This window comes from Anser brachyrhynchus (assembly GCF_964034855.1).
Source record: "Anser brachyrhynchus genome assembly, chromosome: 2".
NCBI lineage: Eukaryota > Metazoa > Chordata > Aves > Anseriformes > Anatidae > Anser > Anser brachyrhynchus.
Window position 1 is genome coordinate 131,923,654 of NC_137695.1, and position 12,660 is coordinate 131,936,313.

At 36.2% G+C, this 12,660-nt stretch overlaps 1 protein-coding gene and 1 long non-coding RNA gene across 4 annotated transcripts in view; one reads left to right on the plus strand and one right to left on the minus strand.

Moving 5' to 3' along the window:
• The window catches only part of LOC308189212 (uncharacterized protein), a 170,836-nt gene that overhangs the window by 84,060 nt on the left and 74,116 nt on the right, over positions 1-12,660 (plus strand). Inside the window, exon 3 of one of the 3 annotated variants that reach the window (XR_013946140.1) lies at positions 2,459-2,660. The exons of the other annotated variants lie outside the window; for them this stretch is intronic. The gene's annotated coding sequence lies outside the window, so the exon portion shown is untranslated. The remainder of the gene's footprint in view (positions 1-2,458; positions 2,661-12,660) is intronic. 3 annotated transcript variants of the gene reach the window in all.
• The window catches only part of LOC308189219, an 86,256-nt gene that overhangs the window by 14,154 nt on the left and 59,442 nt on the right, over positions 1-12,660 (minus strand). The gene's annotated exons all lie outside the window — the stretch shown is intronic.

Consider the following 12,660-nt stretch of genomic DNA (forward strand, 5'->3'; position numbering starts at 1 on the left):
ATTCAATAGAGACAAAAATATATCTGCAAACATGCATAAAATTGTTTTAAATCAGAATTACTCTAGAAGACTCCAGTGTTGTCTAAGGTTTCTAGAAAGCAGAGAATTCTATATTTTCTTATAATTAGTAGACTAATGGGATTCCTTGAGTGTTCGAAGTTAAATGGTCTAGGATGATTTCTTCAGTAAACACAGACTTTACCTTGGGATTGAAATTAGTTTTTTTGGAAACTGTAATATTAAGATGATGATATTGACACTGACAATTAAAATAAGTGGCAGAAATTTAATGAAAAGAATTGCTATGATGTACTTCAAAATTATTGTATGATCACTTCTTTTCATTCTTTTTATCCATTACAGTGTATATTTTTCAGAGGTGCTGCCTAATTATGTTGTAATTAAATGCGATTCATCAAATAGAACTGAAGACAAAACTGGTAATCAGCGATTCTTTTCCATTCACAGAATCTGTAAAAAAAAGGTGTATCTTGCAATTGGTTTACAGATGTTTACTTTAGAACAAGTAAATCAAAATTATAATAATTTTTCTTATCATCATCTGGTAGACTACTTTAGCATATGTTTGCAGTGCATAACATTGGCTGCTATGAGTGGAACAACAGGCCACTACTAGAACTTATCAGCGTAGCCACAGTAATAACTATTCAGACAATAAAAAGTTAGCCTCTTACTAAAGGTAATGAATAAGATCAGGTTTTAAGCCTAGAGGCAATATCAGAAGCTTATTTCTGTTTGTACACACTAAATATAACTGAAACATCAAGTATTTATCACCTGTGTTGATTGAGTTTATTTACACATTTCCTGTCTGGAGTAAATACTACTGGAAAACCAAATATGGCCATGCCATGCACAGTGTATCGACTAAAAATGCACCTTCCTGGGAATATTTACAGGCTTTGGTTATCTTTCTGCTAGAAGTGTTTGACTACGCCTGTAATTTCACTGGGTGTAACCCAGTAAAACCAGTAACCCTGGGTGTAACTCTTGGGTAACAGAAAAATGTGGTTTATTTCTCCTTTGAGGTGCTCAACTTCAGAAATCTGAGTAGACTTACCCTTTTGTCCTGGTTCCAGTTAGGACAGAGTTAATTTTTCCTCATAGTAGCTGGTAGGGTGCTATGTTTTGGATTAGGATGAGAAGAGCGCTGATAACATGCTGATGTTTTAGTTGTTGCAGAGCAGTGCTTACACTAAGCCAAGGACTTTTCAGCTTCTCGCTCTGTCCTGCCAGCGAGCAGTCTGGGGGTGCAGCAGGAGCTGGGAGGGGACAGACCCAGGACAGTTGACCCAAACTGGCCAAAGGGGTATTCCATACCATCTGACGTCATGCTGAACAATATATAGGGGTGGCTGGCCGGGGTGGGGGGCCGGCTGCTTGGGGATAGGCTGGGCATCGGTCAGCGGGTGGTGAGCAATTGCATTGTGCATCACTTGTTTCTTACACATTATTATTATTAATACTATTATCATTATCACTATTATTATTATTGTTATTATTATATTCCTGTCTTAATAAACTGTCTTTATCTCAACTCACCGGCTTCACTTTCCCGTTTCTCTCCCCCATCCCAGAGAGGGAGGGGGGAGGGTGAGAGAACGGCTGTGTGGTGTTTAGCTGCCAACCGGGTTAAACCACAACACCTTTGTGTGCTGCAAACACTGAACTCTAGTTTTGGCCTATTTCTCTGCTCATGCAGTACAGAAGAAAGAGGGACTATTTATCACTGCTGTTTTGGGGTTGTTTCTAGCACATGAGAAACTTGTGTACAGTCACATAGACACACATGCATGCAGATTCAGCAGGCTATGGGTCTGCCCCAAAGGCACACACTATGATACTTGATCACATTCGGCAGATATAGCAAAGAGTCTTCAGAACAACCCTGGGCAGGAGAACCCTGGGCACCAATGGAAATATCTGCTACATTTCTCTACCCATCACCCTGGACCAAAGACAGACTGAACGTCATTGAGCAGAAACTCAGACCTGGCCACCACTCTTTTGTTTTCATGCCTAACTCAAACCAAGTACAACAGAGTTTTTCAGAGAAAAGGGAAAATTAACTCTGATTTTTTTTTTTTTTGACTGCTGGAAGCATATTTAGTCTAATCATGCTTAAAGCAGGTAATGATAAGCCATCCTATTTATTTATGGAAATTGCCTTCTGCTAGAAAATAAATCTGTTTTCCTTCTGTGTACAGACCCAAGCTCATCCTATTTCAATCACGCAGTACACTCCCCTATATTTATCCACCCACACAATCTATTTGAAGCTACAACCATTTGTAGGTCTCTTCTTATCCTCCCAGACTTCACAAAGACCCTCTGGAGAAACAAAACACCTTAAGTAAACTCTGCTTAGGGTCTCCTCTTTTCCTATTAATTTGTTTGTCTATTATTTAGCTGAAATCTAACTTTTGCTCTTTTACAGATGCTTTTGCTCTTTCAGTAGCAACAAATCTTACATTTTGTGACAAGCTATTTCCAGGACAACCAGCTGTGATATGACAGAAAATTACAGTTTAAGTGAGGAGGAAAGAGAAGGAGCAGATGATATCTCATAACCCTGCAAACAAATCCTGTTGTCATGAAAAGTATGCCTATTAATAGACTATAAAGATGAAGAAAAACAGGTATGATTTACAATTTTTAAAGGACAGTTGCTAAGCTGAAGATTTTCAAGACTTTGAGCCGCTTTTTGATAGTGATAAGCCACTATCAGTTCTGAAATACATCTAGCAATAGCACTGAAGAAAGAGATACAGCATAGGCAGACAAGGAGCACTTTTAAGCCTAATCACATGCAAATTTGAGATTAATAGGTTATAACTGATTTCAGTGCATATGAGGAATATGGTGTAAAGCCTTCATATATCTTCAATTTTAATTCTGCTTTAATATCTTGGTGTGAACATTCCTTAAAAGAAGACCTCAGAATGGGGAATATAGACTGACTTTTCTACTACCAAAATCAATAGAACCATTTAAAAGGTTAGGGGTTTTGTTACATATGCATCTTCTCCTTAGAAAGAGAATTGGAGCTGCAAGGTCATTTCATGGAAGCCATTCAGATGTCCACCTCTACTGCTCACAGTCAAACTTCTTCCCCCAAATAACACAAACATCTCCTGAACAGTCCTTTAAGCACAACTCTTTATTTTGTATAACAAGGCCATATACTTACAGAGTTTCCTAAAAACTGTTCCCCAAAATTAATTGACCAGTGGGGACTGGAAGAGATTGCAGGATCTTTTGGGGCCATGACTAAAGCTGGGGTGTTTTGTACACACTGGCCTGTCCACACTGGTCTGAAACTCTGGTGCACCTGCACTGTCAGGCTGAATAGTTACACTCTTTGCCAAGCACCACATCTTCTCTGGTGATGAGCTGTGAGTCCCTGTCCAGGTGTCTGGGTATGGCAGGAAGGAAATATAACTTCCCTACGTGTTTTTTATAAGGCATCCACTTCCTGTATTTTATTATTAACGTACATGGAAGACAGCTGATAATTTTTACTTAAATCAAAGTATGGGTTACAGGTTTGCATAGCATAACATGAACCCCTCCTTATCTTATTATCTTTGCCATAGATTTAGAGGAACACAGACCTTAAGCCAGAAAGGAAGATGATAAATGATCTTTTGTACAGTTTTGAACAAACTCCTTCACTTCTTTGTGCCTCCTCTGCACCATTTGTGACATGATGGTAATCAGAGGATATGTTCAAGCTTAGCATTTTTCAAGAAAGCATTTTTCACATCCCCAAATATGGTGATACATGTTTATTCAATTTTAATAAAAAATAATCTGTCTCACAACGCATTGCAGTGCCTTTTAAATAATTAGTGGGAGATAGGTACTTGTGATATTGAGGTTAGTCCTTGGTGCCTAATCCAAGATCACCCTTCTTTGAAAATTTGAATACAGTTACTTTTGCGAGGATGATACTGTTTTAGACAAACACTGTTCAGACAGCCTTGACCTGTATATTTGTGAAACCTTGGTCATGCTATTTTACCTCCTTTTTTCCCCACTATTTCAATTTATACAATGAATGAATGCAAATATGGTTTCTTTCTAGTGTCAGGGTGAGAATTCTAATTATTCTGTGTCTTTTATACAAAAATGAATGCAACAAGATTATGTGCATATTCTTTCATAGCATGAATAACTAATAAATTATCAACCACAGGAGTCTGTCAGCTGGATACAGAATGCAGCATTCATTTTGTGTAAACAGTTCACCAATTTGTCAACTGCTAGTCTGACAAGGAGAGAACTGAAAAGCATTTACCCCCCCCAGAAACTTTATCCCCTTGAATGAAATCCTGGGCAAAATGTTATGTGAGAGCTGTATCAATAGGAAAGGAAGGTAACCCCCTAAAATGGACTGCTCACAGGCATTGTTTACTACCAGAAGCTACTGCAGGAGAAAATTTCTATTGAAAGCTAAAATGGCACTGTGGTTATTACAGTAGCTACTTCCTTCAGTGTATAAAAAGATAACTTAAAAGGCATCTTTTAAAATACTCTTCCTTGACAAAGAAATGTGTGTAGAGTTAAATAGACCTGCATTTTCCTCAGATATGGTAGACAGAAGTGGTAAATATATGCAATCATCTTTGTATTGCAAGCAGATGTTCAGCATTTGTGAGGAGCTAAAGAGCTGAAAACCAATACAGCACTTACATCCCTTCAGGAATGACAGGAACATTAAAAAGGAGACTGGTAGGACCCAGGCCTCCGCTGATGCAAACTGACAGAGCTCCATTGAAATAAATGGAGCTATTATGATTCATGCCAGCAGAGGAGCTGGTCAGTAAATGCATTGCTTTGAGACTTGAGCTTTTCTAAGATTATGGCAATTGTAAGTGTTATGGATATTTTATTTTTTCCTCAGGACTATGTATAAATTTATGTCTTCTGCAATGGGCAACTTGTAGTATAAAATAATTAGAAGAAACCATAATGCTCTCTAATCTGTCAGTCCTTGAGTCCTTTTTCAGGCAAAGCTCTCAGCAGTCAGACTTCAGTGAGCAGTCAGCCTCATTACAAACGCAGGCTCTGTGTGGAAACAAGACATCTGCAAATGTGCACTGAAGCTGGTCACTCCTAATCATGGGCTGGACAAGATTTGCAATCTGAGTGAACTAACACAGCTGCAAAAAAGCATCTTTTATTTGAAGTGAACCAATATTTAGATTTAGGTCCACAGAGGCATGCCTAAACTGTAGACTGGAATTTAAGTGAAATTTAAATAACTAAGTCCAACCCCCCAAAAAAACATTAAATGTCCTTTATTTCCTATTCTTATACATGGGCAGAAGCAAGCTCGTCTCAACGCTCTGCCAAATCACTTTCAAGAGAAATAGTGCACTGAAGTCTGCCAAATATCCTGTTACATGCTGACCTGGGGGGTGTGCTTTTAGCAATCTACTGTACTTTAACAGCACTGATTCTCCAAGAAGGTGTCTAACTGTACCTAGTTTTTAAGAATTCGTATGCCTCAGTTGGAAGCACCTGAATTTCTTCTCTTGATCTTGCTTCTTCTCTTTTCAACAAAAAGACTGCAAAAATGTATCTGGAGCCAAAAGTTTTCACAGAGATCCTTATCAATTACAGTTGTCAGTGATAGGACATAACAGTCCCAACATTACCTCAATCAACCATATTCCAATGAATTTTGACCAGTGTAAGGCCATGTGGGGATGGGTTTAAAATAAAAAAAGTTTAGATATTTTCCTTGCATTGCTATACATTTTTTCTAAAATCCATGGAGTTACAAAGAATCCAAGCTTTTAAAATCCTGGGTAACTCGGATTTTGAACACATAGTAATAGATAATGAATGATTCTGATTAGTGTTTTGTGCCTGCGGATGTCACTGTTGTTTTGCAATAATATAAACAATGTTATATGACAGAGGAATAAATGAAAATGTATAATTGTCACCATCTTATGTTTATTAAAAAGTACAAGGGTGAATACACTGACAATCTAAGAGTAACCGTTATTTCAGTGTAAGTGATGAACAGCTGGATAGGTAAAATAATGTTTACTTCAGTTTAATATTAGGTGAAAGGGAAAATAAACAATATACATTTCTTGCTAGATGAAAATCAACTTCACTGGTGTCCCAAGACACATTCCTTTGGAAGGGTTTAAAATGAAATGCAAGGCTTCTTTGCCCTGATGTGATCATGTTGGATGGTGTTCAGGATGAATATTGGTTTACTTGAGTCAGACACGATGGTGAAATGTGTGAGGAGGAGGTGGGTCAGTGACAAGGACCATGTACTGCCACCGCTGCTCACATCTGCTCAGGAGAAGCTTGGAGCTTATATTTTCCCTGTAAATCTGTTCTGCATTTGTTACAAAATTAGGAGCAAAAAGAAAAAAAGGGAAAAATACTTTATTCTTTCATGGTTTCTTAAACCAGAAAATGTCTCTAATCTTTTGGAAATATGTATAAAAGTGATGCAGGTTTAGTGGCTGGGGAGGGTAGTTTCAGAATCACAAATTGCTGCAATTGCCCCAGTTATTTACAATGAAATGAGATATCTGCACTGTGTGCAAAAAAAGTTTTTCTTGGAACAAGGAAGATTTGTTAGAAAGTTGTAGAACTAGTGAGGTGTAACAGAGAAGTAAACAAAAGAGTTAATGATTTTCTAAATGTCTCTGATTTTTAGCTTTTTGTTGACAGTTCAATGGATTAGAATGGCAGCCTTTCTTTAGAGGTAACAAATGCTAAATGAAGATGGAAATAGAGCATTTCCATTAAAAATTGGAATGTATTTTATTTAATAGAATCCTTGAATTTCATTTGATCTCAGTCTGAGTGGAAATTTTGCCTGAAGAATGTCTAGTACTTAGTGACTAGAAAACACACTGACATCCTTTTTTTTTTTTTTTTTTTTTTTTTGTCAGTGGCTATTGTCTTCAGTTTGGCTAGTATTTCTTCTTTATGAATGGATCTCTTAGGTTCTGATCCCACTCTCAGTCAGAATCACACTGACTTCTATGAGCAATGGATTAAGTTAGTCAATCTACTTTAGAAGTAGATTAATGTGTCTGGGTATGTGTGAACCAGCCTTTGCTGTGATTCCTCAGCTAGACCAGAGCAAATGTATTAAATCTTTCATATAATGCGAAGAAGATGCTGTTCTTACAGTATATCTTCCTTTTCCCAGCAGCAGGGTGTTAATATCACATGATGCTGTGTGGCTGGGTTTTCATTCTTTTCTCTATTTTAAGCCTGCAGACAAATATCTTAACTTTTCTTTTATGGTTTCAAACTGCTACCATTACAGGCCTGATTAATAAGGCTTTACGGACTAATTAACATGCCTTTATCTATATGAGCTTTTATCTTTATGTGCCTGATTGCTACAGTAATTCTTTAACATTACAGGAAGCTATTTATTTTCAAATTAGCAATAGATGTCATCATGACCTTTTACCACACGGATAAGTCAAGGGGCTGGCCTGTCAGGTACACAGAGGTTTGCTCAAAATGTTCGTCGCTGGCTGTAAATTAGAGGCTGATGAGAGGCTGTGATGATCTCTGTCTCTTGACGTGTATGCTGCAGTCTATTATCTCAAATATAAATTGATGCTGGAATTCTCAGACACTGCAAAGAAAAATGAAACAGGCAATTTCTAAAGAAGTAGGAGCATTACTGGACGTGCTTACTGGGCAGTGGGTGTCCATGGGGCTGGCACCTAATGATGCTTATGGCTGGACTTCTTGGCCACCCAGGGACATCACTGGTCCTTCTAGTTACTCTGCCCCCAAGCTTCTGCAGAGTGTTTCTTGGAGCTCGCATTACCAAGCTTGTGTGGATCTCCATTAAAAATCTGCAGTTCCCCTAAACTTAGTATCTGCACCCACTAACTGGGCAAAACACTGAAAACTCCAAATATAAAGGAACAAGACACAGATATTTATATTACTATAGAATATGAGGTCTCAGTAGAATATGGATTAATTTTGCCACTTGGTAGTTCCTATAATAGGAACTCCTACCTTCAAAAAACTTAAAATCTCAGAATTAACAAAAAGAGAGAGGTTAGAGTTGAGCCACTGATGAACAGTGGTTCTATTTTGTCATAACTGCGACTTCAGCATTTGCATGCATTCAAATGTATTTAAAGCCAAGGGGAATTATTTAGAAACATTTATTTTCTGATACTGAAAACATCTGGCTTCTCTGGTCTGTCTTTTCTTTGAAATGATTGGACCTTGCCAATAACAAGATGCCTCTGCAAATATTTTGACTTTAAGAAAATGCCTTAATTTGATGAAAAAAAAAAATCTTTAGTGAAGAAACTTAAAAGAAGTGCAATGATTTTGGAAAGCTATTTGAAAAATGGATCTACAGTCTCCTAAATTTTAGTCCAAGGTCTAATTTTCTGACTAAGATGTTTTCCATTCAAACATTTTTCTTAGCCCTCTCAGTTCAATAGTTCAGCCATGCATGGCTGATTTCTTTTCGTGACTTTTAGCTTCTCCCACAGAAACTTGAAATACTGCTGCTTTCCAGGCTGCAGTTGAGATAGTGATTCTCTGGGAAAAAAAAAGTTTGAATTCTCTTGGAAAATCTTTAGCTTCATAATACAACACAACAATAATATTAGTTGAATATTACTATTACTATTATGCTATAAGAATTTTTTTACTGTACTTTCAAATTATGGATGAATAACTTTAGAGAAAAATTATTACATTTGTTTCACAAGCAGTTTTGATTTAGATTCTTTGAAAGTGAAAACATTCTGATTTCTTTTAGAATTGATTAGACTTCCATTAACATTAAAATGTCAAGTTCTGGACTATTAGACAAAGGGATTAAAAACTGTAGTGTGTCTAGGGGAAAACATTCACAAAAGGATAGAAATGAATTTACGTGGTATTTGTGTGACTATCATACATGCTTCCAAAGGATTTCTATTGTAATTCAAGATTAGTTGAGCATAAGTTAATGGACTCTTAAAGTATTACCCAAAGCTTATTATGATAGACTATAGGAGACTCCTTTTAAAATGCTTTTTAATAATATCAACTACAAGGTCCCTGGAGACATGATATTTCTAGGCTTAGTATTTCTTCATCAAATATTAAAATAGGTCAAGCAATTTTGTTTCAGTTCCTTTTGTACTCATTCTACTGCTGTAGTGTGCATACCAAGTAGAGTGTATTATGTAGATTTACCAACTGTTGAGTTCCCTACTTTGTTTCATTATGTTATTTATTTTGTAATCTATACAGAGTGGAAGAACTACAATTACATGCTGGGGAAATATGATATTTACTAATTTTGTAAAGTTAAGGTCATGTTCTGTAGCAATGGGAGAATAAATTAATTGATCCAGAATCCAATCTTGTAAACACAGACTAGCAGTAATGGGAAGACTGATATGAGAACAGATGACTCAACAAAGTTCACAGTTGCATGATTAAACTATTAATAACTTCTAGTATGAATAGCATGAATAGCACTATAACTCGGTGGATCAAATTGTGTGTTTCCCAGGGAATACTTGCACTTGTCAGTTAGAATTTGACTCAATTAAGGGCCTCAAAATTTTGTTCTTAGGGCCTAGTAGTCAGAGATGATTCCAAAAATACAAAACCTTCTGCCTTATTTTCCAGTTGAATGATTTTCCACACCCCATGTTTTGTTTCTGTGTGGGAAAAGGGATGTAGGGTATTTAAAGCTTAATCCCAGCAATCTGGCATTAAGTTGTACATGAAGTTTCACAAACTTGAAGTAGGAATTAAATAGAACAGGGCCGTGTAAGCAGAGTGAAGTATTGATTATAAAATTAGTTTTGGTGAAATGTAAAGGAATGTGACCCTTCAGAGCTCTTTTATTTTAGAACTAAAAGTACAAAGCAGTGCATTATCTTAAAATTGACACATTGAAGGGGGAAATTTATACTAGATCTGGAATGTTTAGATATTTCACAAATGAAGATGCACATATTTGTTTCATAATAGCTGGCATGCAAAACAGATTCCTACAACATAAATGACAGTGAAGACACGAAAGTGCACATCTTTTTAAGTTTATACTTCATCAATAACATTGATAAGTGAGTTTTTGTACGTTTTATTCTACAGTAGCAAAACTGTACTGTCACTGATTTCACCAAAAGCAAGGTCTGTCAGCAGCACTGTTGCTGAGCAACGGAGGAGGATTAAAGAAGCATTTGGCATGTTGAGTTTTGATTTTAAGCAATCTAATATTCAGCAACCCAACAACTTACCAGGCCGACTTTTTTGACTTGAAAAAAATGTTTTAGGGCTTGTATGGAGCAATGTCCTTGATCCAGGAGCAGAATCCATGAAAGAGCATGTCAAGCATAGTTAGGAGACAACAGACTAAAATTATCCATGAGTCTTTGACTTGATTTTGATGCCAAAGATAATTTTTGCTCTGTTGTCCATGCCAAAGTCTGTCAAGTCCTTGTCAAATAAAAGTAAAATCTTGTGATTCGTTGTGCCCCTTTGGACAGTACTGGTGTATCATTATCTTGACTTACCTTTCTTCTGTGTATGTGATTCTGTTTCTAGCAATTTAAAATACTTATCATTATGATTTCAAAAGCATCTTATTGTTAATGATATGCTTCAAGATTAGATGCTAACTATTCTGATTGAATTTTTCAGGGTACTGCTTTGAACAAACTTAGGTTTATTGTTCTCAGTAGCTTGCTGAGGAATAAACTTCATGATTATCCTTTTGTCATTCAAATCATGCTCAGATTTATTTCCACTCCAAGCCCTGCAAAAAATGAGCCAAAATAAGACTCATTTTTTGAACGATGATTGTGAACAGCAGAAAAAATGGTCATTCCTTAGGAAAGTACTTGGTCCAACAACCCTGCAAGTTACTGAAATGAGTCTTGACTTGCAGAATTTTAGATCATGCTGTTAAGTGTGTCATCTCAAGAAGCTAATGATTTCTACAACTCCCTGTCTTTTTACTACATGCCTTTTTACCTCTGTGTTGCAAATTGTGGCCAAGATTAAGTATCAAGAGCTTTTGTGAAAGGATTGTATATTCTCACATCTGTGAAGTATTTTACAAGTTTTTTGGTGGCTTTAAAATAATGATTGTAAGATAGAAAAGTGAATAACCTGAATGCTAAGAACTGCAACATCATTCTTTAATCAAATTTTAAATATTAGAAATTTGCAAAACTACTTATGCAAATGAAATTGCCCCATATCACTGGCTGTAATAATCCTGCTCAATTCTGGTGCTGCTAAGACATACACATTTATCAAATTTAAACAAATGTGCGTAATTCTTCAAAGGCAGTGTGTAATTGCTTCTAGATTTGCCATCAGCTGTACTTGTCTTGTGATTGTATCTCGACTTGGTACGTTTTTCATGTTGTAATTGTATTGTAATTGTTTGTGATTTTATCTATGGATTTTTTATGCAGTAGTTTTGAACTGCAATTGTTTGATTGTACCTTTACTGGAAATTTTAGTACTATTTTCTTTTTTTTCCTAGAATGTGATTGGTAATATGCAATTTACCTTGAACAATATATACTGGACTGAACATTACAAATAAAGAAAATAAGAAAATAAAGAAATAATAATAAGAAATAAAGAAAATAAAGTAGGAGGGCATTTCCACAAAGATAAAACACTGTGGATTATAAATGACAGTACTTCAGTTTTTTATTTAATGGTCAGCATAATCTGACCATCTGTACATAAAAAGAGCTTTACTATGAGGTTTACTTTGTCATTAAACTCAAAGAAAGTGTGCTGTGAATATGTTAGCATTTTCAATCACATTTATTCTCCATTAATTGGTTCTGTATCACTATATGATAGTTTTACTGTATTAGTAGCCTCATAACTGACATCTGTACGGCTGAGTCCTCTTGCCAAGTCTCAGCATAGGCAGTTGGACTAGGAGAGGGATGACTTGCAAGAGTTGTCAGAGTATTATTTTTTCCTTACTAGACAGGTTCTACATATGCATATCATGCAGCCTTACTGCTGAATAAAAAAGTGAAATATCTATATAGTGTAGTACTGGTTAACAGGCACTTATGACTCCACATTAGATTGGTCCAAATCACATCTTATCCTGAGCTCCTTCTGGTACCAGCAGTTTCCCTGTATCTCTAAAGATAGGCACCTTTATTTTTTTCTCTGTAACATTTTTTTTTTTTTTGACAAGAAAAAATGGTACAGCCTTTGAGTACTACTGGTAAGGAACTACTGGCATATCTCCCAGAGAGTGAGGGTGATGAGTTTATGAGTAATGAACTGCAAACTTGTGTCATATATTTAAAATAGTTTTGGTCTTCCTGAAACTCCATTTTGTGGAGCACTGACTGTGAACTGAAAGAAAAAAAATTGCCCAGATCTATCCAAGATCTTTTCATTCACTGGATATCTGTAATTTATTGTATTCAACCAACATCATAATTTTTCTTGTAAAGTATTAAAACCATGCAGAGCACAGTGATAACAACCATAAATCATGGAGACAGTTCCCAGATGAAGAATGCTTAACTTAATCGTCCAATACTGACCAGAGTAAATGTCACTAGCTGATGGAATAAAAGGTGCATCTTATTTCCTTGATCATTAGCACGTATA